At 38.2% G+C, this 12,448-nt stretch overlaps 1 pseudogene; it reads left to right on the plus strand.

Annotated features, from left to right (window-relative positions):
- Window positions 1–11,960: 11,960 nt before the first annotated feature.
- Window positions 11,961–12,060, plus strand: LOC138820510 (U6 spliceosomal RNA; annotated as a pseudogene).
- Window positions 12,061–12,448: the final 388 nt, after the last annotated feature.

The raw sequence follows: 12,448 nt of genomic DNA on the forward strand, positions 1-12,448 counted from the left end.
TGCACTGATCAACATATATAAATGTGTTTTCTTAGGTGAAACAAAACTTGAGATAGGAAATAGAAAAATAAAATGATATCAAGTAAAATAAAATGAATATAAAAGAGCCATCACAAAAGTTTATTGTCTATTTTAAGATATACCTAAGCAAAAGTTTGCATGCAATAGAGAAGTTTTCATATTTTATTTTCTGCCTAATAAACCTTGCTTTATTTCCATCTGTAGCATTGCCTGGGGTTTTTTAATTGCAATTAAATTCCTAATGCTATTTCTTAATGATAGAACAAAATTAGAACAAGTGGACTCCTGCCAATTCCCCAGTCATTCATTTTGTAAACTTCCTATTCTCTGCCCTCCTCCTGTGAATAAATCAAACCTATAAAGTCCTACTGCGTAATTCTCCTTCATCTTGTGTTGAAAATTGTTCTTTTTTCCAACACTCTGATGTGCAATTGAAAAATTCAAACGGCTAATAAACAGCATGGATTCCTAGGTTGAAGAGCCGGCCATCTGTGCACCGAACACCTGGGTGTAAAGAACGAAGTCCCCCATTATTGACTCAAAACGTGACAATAAATCAGAGAACTGTGGGATGTTATCATACTTTAAATTAGAAGGTGCTAATAACTAAATGCCATACAGTGCACTAAAGAGGTTGCTTCAGTTTCTCTTCAGTTTTCCTTCCTTACATTCTTCTTTATGTAGTCAAGTTGTCCCAGATTATAGGGGACATGCTTATCCTAAAAAATTCCTTCTTGTTTTCCTAAAATTGAATTTTTACTGCATAACCTGAATTTTATATGGCAAACCTAATTATATGTATAAATGTCTTGGAAATATTTCTGAAAATAATCTGGTCTTTCCTATGGATCAATGTGAGATTTTCACATATTTGGAAAACAGAAATACTCAATGATGATCATCCTATAAATTTTACACCTTGATTCAACATGGAAATTTGTTGGATTTGCTGTATTTGGTAGCTTATCAGAAGGCAAACATTTTTTAAAAGGCCTTTTCAAAACAGAATGTGAAGCTCATAGAATCTCTATAAAATTACTCTGCTTTTTCTTTGTAGAATGAAACAAGTATGGCTGTGGTCCAATAAAACTTCACTTAGAAAAAGAAGTGCTGTTTAATTGATCATGCCCAAGTATACTTTTTGTCTTTTATTATCCATTAGGTTTACTTGTGGATTTTAGTCACATTCTAATTATTACAAATGAGGGAAAACATGTAATTTATGTTTCTTTGGGTCTTGACTTACTTCACTTAATATAATTTGTTTCAAGTCTCTCCATTTCCTTACAAATGGGGCAATGTCATTCTCTCTGATGGAAGCATAGAATTCCTAAACATTCACACAGTGAAACTAAAGGAGGATATTCTTAGGAGAAGATCAGATGGGCTCAATAGCTACATGCATAAGATCATATAAAATGATGTTTATCAAAATGAACTCCAAGAAATGGAAACACAAAGTTTTTTTATTGTATTGTTTGCTGTTCTTTTTTTCCCTTCTATTTTTTTTTCCTTTTTGTCACTGTTTTTGATTTCTGTACCTTTTGTCTTGTATGTAGGTTTTTCTGATTTGGGGAAGCACAGAAATGTTTGGACAAAGGATAAACTAATTCAGCAGTGATGTCAGTAAACACTATGTTGAAAGTGAACTATACAATTTGGGTGGGGAGGGGAAAAGTAGGAGAAAATAAGTGATGGGGCAACACTGCTCAAAAAGAAAAGAAATTTACTCATTACCTGACTTATATAACTGTATGTATATCACCTATGTATATCACCATTATGATTAACAAGAAGAAAAAGGAGAAGGAGAAGGAGGAGGACAAGGAGGAGGAGGAGGAGGAGGAGGGGGGAGGAGGAGGGAGAAGAGGGGAGCTAGAACATGGGTTGCAGCAATCCAGCCAATGATAAATTGAAATTGCTCCTAAAAGATGTTCCAGGGACATTAAATTTAATTTATTGAAGAATCAGTCCAGTCAATCATCAAAATAGAAGATTATGAAGAGAAATGAAATCAAACTTTTTTAACAGGCATTTGCTTTTTCCCTCTGCTATTGAAGGGAAATGATTGACATTGGAACATTTGAGTTTGAAGCATTAATTTGAATAAACAAATGTGGTACCATGTACTATTATAGTTTTTAACAAAGAGAAATGCTGTCATTTTGCCAAATTACTTTTTTACAATGAAAATATTTAAAATTAAAAATGATGGTGAAGCTGGGCACTGGCCAGGATTAAGCTTTGAAGCCAGCCTGAGGAGGAAAGTCTTTGTCTCCAATTAGCCAGCAAAAAGCTGGAAGTGGAGCTGAGGCTCAAATGGTAGAGTTGCTAGCTTTGAGCTAAAAAGCTGAGAGAGCACCCAGGCCCTTAGTTCAAACCCCAGTATCCACACCCACACACCCACACACCCACACCCCCTGCCCCATACACACATGAAGATAGTGAGACTTGTGATCTAAAAGTGGAAAATTTAAACAACCAACCCAAAGTAAGTTTCCTCTCATATATAGAGACCATATAAAGATCATACAAGATCATAAAAACACACATACATTTTTGTGTGTGTAAAAAGTGGTTGTAATTGTGGCACTGTTTCTGGGGACTGGGGAGTAAAGGATAAAATAGTAGGTGATAGCACTGAAATATATTACATCGATGAATGAAGATAGTAAAATGAAACTCACTGAAAGCTGTTTAACACCCATTAGTACTAGAGAAGGGGAAAGAGAAAATGAGGGCACCATCTGATTAAAATACTGTATGACATGTGAAATACCATGAGCAATTAACATATACTTAAAAATGAATGACAGGAATGTAAAACAGATCTTTGTCCAGGGTAGGGGTACAAGGGGGGAGTATACAGAAAAGGTGAAGGAGGATAAACATAGTCAAAATTCTTTACATACACATGCAAAACTGGAACAATGAAGCTTATGGTGGTTTGGGAAGAGGACAGGGGGATGAGGGAGAGTGATGGAGGGGACTGATCAAGGTACGTTGTGTGCATGCAGAGACGTGTCTCCATAAAATCCCTCTTATGACTAATCAATGTGAATAAAGTAGGAAAAACTAACACTGAAGAAGGCAAATGAAAAAGCATCGTGTTACACAAGGCTAGCTGAAAGGCAGACACATACCAGGGTATGGCTGGAAGGATAAACAGAGTGAGAGGTTTGGGTAGCATCCAGGTCTCGCTGATGAGCAGTAATTAGATATGGTTTCCACAAGAGTGTAAAGAAAGCTAAGAGGGCATGCAAAGAGAAGAACAAAAACCACCAAGGTCCATGGAAGGATGAAATCAAGTGATGTCTTAGACACCTCCCTGGCGAGAGGTATAGAAATGAGAGCCCAGTGACTGGCTTTGTCTATGATCTCTTGCCAGTGACTACCTGTATTCCATTTGAGAGTTGAGTCACAGGTGACAGGCACACCTGAAGGTGCAGGAAAGCCTTTGTACTGTAAGCACAGCCTGCTCGTAGAAGGCTTTAGTCTGTGTGGGAAGGACCCAGGCACACACTGAAAATCAGCCAAGCATGTGACAGCCAGTGATGTATTTCAGATAATCCATTGTCACAACTCTTTCTCTTGCTAAATTTGAGGTGCAGATAAAGAGATGCCAAAGGAAATTGAGTGGAAAAAAATTACTTTATTAAATAAGTTTCATTTCTCATTTTCATCATCATCAAAGCCAGAATAAATCTGATACAACAGCAACTGGAAATGACTAAAATGAAGTAAAGAGATTATTGTCATTAGAGGTAGCCTTGTGGCAACAGGAGGAAAGTGTCTATGTAAAAGAATGGAAAGAATGAATGCATGAGGGATGACACAACCAGAGCCAGAGCTCAGAATCAATTTGATGGTCTCCCAGAAGAGAAACATCAGAAATGACCAATATTTTAATTATATGAATTGGCTAGTTTATAAAATATAATTCTCCCCAAGTTAGACTACAGATTTAGAAGCAGTGGCCCAAGAAATTTAGTTATTGTCTAATTATCATCATGAAATTGGTAAATGAATAGTATTATCAAGGGAGTTTACAATTGAGATCAAAATAGCTAAACAACAACAATAAAATCTCCAGCTTCTTCAGGGAGCTACTCAGGAGGGAGAAATCTGAGGGTCAAGGTTCAAAGCCAGCCTGGGCACAAAAATCCCGGAGACTCTTATCTCTAATTAATTGGCAAAAGTGAATGTAGGAAAAAAAAAAAAGTGAAGATGCAGCTCAAGTGGTAGAGATCAACTTGAGTGAAAAAGGCAAGGACTTGAATTCAAGCCCTTATACTGGAAATATACCCCCCAAAAATACTAAAATGAAGCCACTGGATACCCTGAAAGAAAAATTCATCTTGATGGAAGCATGATAACTTTTACAGAGTACTTTTTAAGTATAGGGCATAGTGAAAAGTATCGCCATAGTAATATTAATAGCTCTACTTCTTTTACTGGGAAAAATTCCTGAGGCCTGGACAGATTAAGGAATTTGGTCAGAAACATAACTAAGATGTGTCAAGGCAGAGACTCTACTACAGCATGCCTCACCCACAACTCAACACAACAATTTTTGTGATGCCCAGACTGGCATATACAGTCACTCAGAGTGCACCAAAGGCCACAGCTAATATGACCCTCCTTAATTAGGGCGTTTGCATCTGACACTTGTGAACAAAATTTCCTATTGCAGATCACAAACTGTTAATTTCTTCTTCACTTATGGTGCTGGTTCCTGGCTCAGCAGTTGTGTCCTTCCTTCTCTCTAGTTTGTGGACAGTCCTATGGATATTCGTGGGTGGAAGGCAATCTAGTTTTCTGACTAATCATGTGCAATGATTACTTACGGGAATTCTATTCAAAGCATAGTCCTCAAAATTGCTTGCTAGAAAGAGAGAGCTTCCCATACTCCAATTCAGACCTGCCAGCTCAGTACACCTGGAGGGGAGGGCAAGGATCTGCATCTTACCAAGATCCTGAGATGAACTGTAAGCCTATTAAGTTTGAGAAATACCAGCTAAGAGGATTTACTATGGCTGTCACTCTCCCTCACAGGAGAAGATTCATGACTCTATGAGCTGGCTTCCAGAGCTTAAAATCCTCTGTGCTGGGAGCTCAGAAAAGCCACTCCCACTCCCAGCTGACCAGAGACAACAAGGATACAGACAGATATTGGATATAACTACAACTGACAATGTCTGTCCTTCATAGACAATGTATAAATTGTATATTTTGCTTAAGATTCCCAATGATATTGATGAGATAAAAACAACAACTTTATCTTTGAATCAGACTTGTCATGGCTCTCAGCTACTCACTGTCTTTGGTTTGTCTCAACAAATCTCTCTCTCTCTCTCTCTCTCTCTCTCTCTCTCTCTCACACACACACACACACACACACACACACACACACACACACACACACACACACACACACACACAGAGCTGTAGCCTGCCAAACTAAGGGTTTAGAGTCTACTTCAAGAGCTGCTGTGAATGCACAAATAATACAAAATAATATAAACAATAAAAAGCACTAGACATTTTTTAGCTATGTAGAAATCTACTTGAGCAGAAGTTCATCATTTTTTCTTAAGTCCTGATGAAGAATCCATAATTTAAAATATTAAACTTGAATTTGAATCATCCACAACCCATTTCAGTCAATAAAAATTATAGACAAATGAGGTTGTTGAACTCTCAATTTCTCCAGTGTGGTCAGTTAGATTTCTTTTAATTGTACTATTCATTTTCTTCCTATTTATTCATTTTTGTACCTGTCTCCACATCTTACTTTCTCTTTTGCCTCTTAGTCACTCTACCTTTGAAGATTTTCTGTCTCCCTCTTTGTGATCACACAAATTATTTAAATCTGACTAAAATTTCTTTAGAAGGTTCCAATCCGGATTCCTGTCACTAATGGTTTAAATTCATCCAACATATTGGATAGAGAAGGAAGGAGAGGGCTGGGAAGGTGGCTCAGTGGTAGAGTGCTTGCCTTGAATGCATGAGGCCCTGGGTTTGATTCCTCAGCACCACATAAACAGAAAAAGCCAGAAGTGGCGCTGTGGCTCAAGTGGTAGAGGGCTAACCTTGAGCTGAAGAGCTGAGGGACAGTGCCCAGGCCCAGAGTTCAGGCCCATAACCGACAAAAACAAAAAAACAAAAGAGAGAAGGAAGGAGAGACTTGTAGATACAGCAAGACATGAAGACTGAGGTGAGATATGGTGGGTTCAGGAATTACAGATGTCAAGTATTCAGGTAGATGAATAAATAATGAATGTATAAGCAGAAAGCTAGCCAATTCTAGAGATAAAAATATTCTATAAGAAAAGGACCACTGGATTAAGATCAAAGGACTTCAATTAATTATTATCTGGGCATCTGAAATTGAGTTTTCATGGTCAATTTAATCATATAAGCAATAGAACAATTATTCATCTCTTATGAATGTGCATGTCTATTCTTGCACAGAGAATTGTCAGAATCTCAAATTTTGAGTTAAATATGTTCTATTTCCTAATATTCTGTTAACATCAGCAAGATTGACATACAGCTTCTGTGTAACTTTTTCAAAAAATAAAAATAAAGAAATTCTTCAAGCCAGGCACTTACAACTTAAATTCTAGCTACTCAAGGAGCTGAGATCTGAGGATCATGGGTTGAAGCCAGCCTGGCCTGGAAAGTCTGTGAGACTCTGACCTCTAGTTAACCATCAAAAAGTCTAAAGCAGAAGTGTGGCTAGAATGGTAGAGCTCTAGACTTGAGCAAAATAGCTCAGAGACAACACCCAGTCCCCCTGACTCTCTCTCTCTCTCTCTCTCTCTCTCTCTCTCTCTCTCTCTCTCTCTCTCTCTCTCTCTCTCTCTCTCTCTCTCTCTCTCTCTCTCTCCCTCTCTCTCTCTCCCTCTCTCTCTCTCTCTCTCTCTCTCTCTCTCTCTCTCTCCCCCTCTCTCTCCCTCTCTCTCCCTCTCTCTCCCTCCCTCTCTCTCTCTCTCTCTCTCTCTCTCTCTCTCTCTCTCTCTCTCTCTCTCTCTCTCTCACACACACACACACACACACACACACAGTACTTTGACAAATGAATAGTTCAGGATAAATGGTCCTTTGTGTATTTTTCAAAGGCATTTCTGAGTCTAATGGTTGATCCAAACAGAAGCATTGTCAAATGTGCAGCCACTTGGTGTAAGAGAACCCAGACACAGAGAAACTATGTTGGCCTCGTGGCCATCTACTATCATTTGAGTACTACATAAACATAAAAAAAAACTATACCAGCAAACACAACTCAATGATAGTTTAGGGATAGTAGTCTTTTATAAAGAAAGAGATTCTCAACCTAAAATTCAGGATAATATGACCTCCAGAAGAAAGAAATTGAATGTAGTAAGAAAAATGCACATTATTGGCAATGTCCTAGTTCTCAAATTAGGCAGCAGGTGTGCATTTCATCTATACCTATCATCACTTATATTTTGCATGCTTTATGTGCATAAAATATTACAAAATATTTAATCATGATATTCCAAATTGTATTATTGTGCTATATAAATCTAGTATAATTCAGAAATGTCCCTCCCCCATGGTACAACCCCTGTTTTCACTTTATTTGATGTTGGTATAATTTGTGGAGGGGAAGGGAAAAAACAAATTGTTTAAATAGGGATACAGGTGGACCCATTGCAAATGAACTTTACAACTTGGGCGCAAGGGGGGGCAGGCACAGGGAGGGGGGTGAGATGGGAAGGGATGGGAAGGGGAAACAAAGGAGGAGGCAACAATGCTTGATAAGAAATGTACTCATTACCTTGCCCATGTAATTGTAACCCCTTTGTATGGTATTTTCACAATAAAAAATAAAAGAAAGTCTACCAAAGTTATGGAGACTCATATTTGAACACAAATAATGTACATGCCTGCTTTGAAATATGTTTCTAATTGATTTTAAAGCAAAGAAAATACCTTTCAATCAAAGGACACCTAGCCCTTCTGTTTGGGGGAGTTTGTGAATATAAGAATGGAAATTTCACCTTTTTTCCAAAAATAATTCATAACTTAATTTTTCTCCAAAGAAATTCTAAGTTTTACAGGGATACTGGCATGTATTTCAAAATGAAGTTTTTCATATATAACATGTATTTTAGTTCTGTAAATGTTACCATGGCATGAAGGGGGAAATAACCTACTATAATAATCTTAAGAAATATTTTAAGTAATTTTTAAGTCAGGATCATGAAAATTCTAAGTAATAAAGAATTGTTGAATTGCTTCATTATTAATACATTGGATAGATGTGATGTTTCTTAGGATATAGTTTAAACATAATAGATGACTGGATACTACGCAAGAATGAGGTAAGTTTTGTGCTACATGACCATACTCTAAAACTACAGAATCAGTGATGGTGATCTTAATGTAAAGATGATTAATGTGGCAGGTTACAGGGAAACAGGAACAAACATTGACAAAATGTGAGATATAGGCAATATACCAACTAGTCTTGTTTAATAATAGTATAAGAATGGACCCAATATATTTTAATAGAAGCAAATGTTTACTAGAAATAAATGTTAATTCCAATGCTTAGAACCAAAATCAGTAGTTAGAAAGGATCTAGTGAGCCAGGCATTAATGGCTTATGCCTGTAATCCTAGCTACTCAAAAGGCTGAGAGCTAAGGATCAAGGTCTGAAGCCAGCCAATGCAGAATATGCATGACTTGCTTATCTCCAATGAATGAACAGAAACAAAGAAGCTGGAAGTGGCACTGTGTTTCAAGTGGTAAAGTAGCTTGAGCAGAAGAAGCTGAAGGACAGTGCTCAGACCCTGATTTCAAGCCCCAGGACCAGAGTGTGCACACACACACACACACACACACACACACACACACACAAGCACACACGTAACTGAGGGAATCAGTGACCAAAAGTGAATTTAACCCCTATGTTTATTAATGCAATAGGATGTCTACAAGTGAAAGGATCCTTCATTACTTAAAAAATGCCCCCATATCTGAATGCTGTGTCTTAAAAGCATGTTGCAGGAAACATCCAGGAAAATGAATTCTTTTGGGTCAACATCATCCATGAAATTGAGAATATTAAGCCAAAGAAGAGAGGATGACATAGCAGGAAGGGGAAGGTAAAGCTCTGCAGTAAGTATGATTTTTCAGGAACAATAAATTATTTGATTTCTTTTTTTTTTTAATTTGGGGTCTGGTTGTGGGGCCTGAACTCTGGACCTGAGCGCTGTCCCTCAGCTCTTCAGCTCAAGGCTACCACTTGAGCCACAGCGCCACTTCCGGTTTTTTTCTTTTTGCTTTTGTGGTGCTGAGGAATAGAACCCAGGGCCTCATGCATGCAAGACAAGCGCTCTACCACTGAGCCACCTTCCCAGCCAAATTATTTGATTTCTATATTATTTTTTAGTTTGCATATTATCTCCTTAGAAAGTAAATATATGACCAGAGGAAGGAAAATCTGTGTGTGTGTGTCTGTGTGTGTGTGTGTGTGTGTCTGTGTGTCTGTGTGTCTGTGTGTCTGTGTGTGGGTGTGTGTATGCATGTGCCCAAGAGTGCTGATATTGAACCTGGGCTTAAATTCAGGATCTAGGTGCTATTCCTTAGCTTTTTCCCTCAAGTCTGGAGCTCAAGTTGAGCCATAGCTCTACTTCCACCTTTTTGGTGATTAATTGGACTTTTCTGCCTTGGCTGTGCTAAAATCATCATCCTCAGAGTTCAGTCTCTGATTAGCTAGGATTATAAGTGTGAGACACCAGCATCTGGCTGGATGAAAAATTTTAACACAGCTAATAACAGTGGCAAGACCCAAATGCCAAGCACAGACAGTAGTGGAATTCTTGAGTAGATGATATGGAGTATAAGTGATAGGGTGAAACACAGACCTTGACTTCTTCAACTCTTGAGTACTTTGGGGTCACTACAAGGGTGTTATAATTAATAGATAAATAGATAGATAACCATATATGTTATACATAATATACCCACTTAAAAAGGTATGTCTCAAATAGCTGGAGGAAACAAGGATATTGGTTGCCTGCTTAAATAGAACATACAGTAACAACAACCACAGATAGTCATGCCAAGTGATTCACATACTCAACTCTATTTAGTCCTTCCAAAAATAAGGAAGTTACTATTATCCCAACTTGTCTGATAAAGAAGACCACGGGGCTGGGAAGGTGGCTCAGTGATAGAGCGCTTGCCTTGCATGCCTGAGGCCCTGGGTTCGATTCCTCAGCACCACATAAGCAAAAAGAAAAAAGCCGGAAGTGGCGCTGTGGCTCAAGTGGTAGAGCGCTAGCCTTGAGCTGAAGAGCTGAGGGACAGCGCCCAGGCCCAGAGTTCAGGCCCACGACCGGACCAAAAAAATAAAAATAAAAATAAAAAAATAAAGAAGACCACACTGAGAGCAGAAACAAGGACTAAAATTTAAACTAGAATGAATTTGAAAAGCCAGATTTCTTGTCTGATTAATTCAGTCGTTGTCAATTCTAGCCAAACATTAAACTTGTCTGGAGTGTTATTTAAAATATCAATATCTTGGATCCCATGCCTAGAGATTCTGGTTTAATTGGTTTAGAGTAAGACTCAGGCATTCATATAAGAAAAGTAAAGTAAAGTGAATCTTTGTCAAAGTGACTCTAAGATGGAGTCAATCTTATGAACTATTACATTAGGCTATTCTGTTTCCTTTCCCACCCTTTCTGTGGAGGTCATTGTAGCATAAATCAATACAAGCAGAGACAAAGTTTGCTTTTCACTACTTTCTAACCTCTATTTCACCTCAGAAAATGGAAGTCTGAATTCCACATTCACCATCTACTCTATGACATGCTAAGATGTCAATTAACTGCTGCCTGACGAACCCTGTCCTTTAAATATCTCCTGCATCATCTGACACTGAGATTAGAGCATCATTTTTGAAATTGTGCTTGTCTCAGTTTGTAAAATATCCTCCTGCACTTCCCTGCTGCATTTTCTTCCTTTCCTTTCTTTCCTCCTGTCTCCTCCTGTCTCTCACCACAGTTGCACTCACCACGTTCTCAACCCAGTTCCACACTACCAGGTCCCTCCCTAAGGAGAACAAAAACAACATTTATCATCTCCATCTCACTCTCTCCCTAAGTCTGAATTCCATAGATCTAGCGGCCTATGCAGAGTATCTCAATTTTCTTTGTTCTATGCTAAACGTACCTGGACCTTCCTAGTATTACTTCCCAGAAACAAGGAGTTGCTTTGTTATACTGTACACAGTGGCACAGAATAACATGTCTAAAGGACAGAGTATCACCACCTCTCAACTTCTGAGGGGAAGAGAATCCACCAGGCCTCCCAACCTCACCTCCTAAGCTTCGGAGACCATTTGTCCTGCTGATGCCAAAGCAAAAAATTACTAAGGCCAGGCATCAGTGTCCATACCTGTAATGCTACCTATTCAGGAGGCTGAGATTTGAGGTTCAAAACTAACCTGGGCAGAAGAATCCCCAAGACTTTTATCTCCAGTTAATCATCAAAAAGTGGGATGTGGGGGGTATGGCACTAGTGATAAGGTTCCAGCCTTGAGCAAAAAAGCTGGGCAACAGCACAAGGCTATGAGTTCAAGCCTCAGTACTCCAGAAAATAGTAGACCTTAGAAATAAGAAATAGAAGTGTGTGTTGCTAAGTCAGCTTCAAGGTTCTCCAACTTTGCTACTGAAACACAACCACAGGTGAAATTACTTGTAGTTATGAATGATTTGCTCTTTTTTGTTTATTACTGTAACTAGATTGTATAAGCAATATTTTACATTTAGGTATTTATATAAATATTAACTTATTTCCTAATTAGTTACATATATTTGTGTAATTTTACACTTTTTTCTCATTTCTGAGGTCACACTTGTAAAACAAATGCTACTTTCAATAATCCCAAAGACTGCTTGCTTCTGCAGCTCATATACTAAAATTGGAATGATACAGAGATTAGCATGGCCCCTGCGCAAAGATGATATCTAAATATGTGAATTGATCCATATTTTTAAAACATGATCCTCAACAGAAAGAACAGTGCTGGAGGAATATCAATACCAAATTCCAAACTCTACTACAAAGCCATAGTAATCAAAACAGCTTAGTACTGGCATAAGAAGAGACCTCAGGACCAATGGAATAGAACTGAAGACCCAAAAATGAACCCACAGTCCTATAGCCACCTAATCTTCAATAAGGGAGCTAAACAAAAATAGGATGGAAAAAAGACAGCCTCTTCAATAAATGGTGCTGGCAAAACTGGTTATTCACCTGTAGAAAACTAAAGCTAGATCCTCATATATCACCCTGCATCAGAACCAACTCCAAATGGATCAAAGACCTCGGAATCAAAGCAGACACCTGAAAACATTACAGGAAGGAATAGGAGAACCCTAGG

Source organism: Dipodomys merriami, unplaced genomic scaffold (assembly GCF_024711535.1).
Source record: "Dipodomys merriami isolate MVZ:Mamm:240054 unplaced genomic scaffold, mDipMer1.0.p SCAF_89, whole genome shotgun sequence".
Classification (NCBI taxonomy): Eukaryota; Metazoa; Chordata; class Mammalia; order Rodentia; family Heteromyidae; genus Dipodomys; species Dipodomys merriami.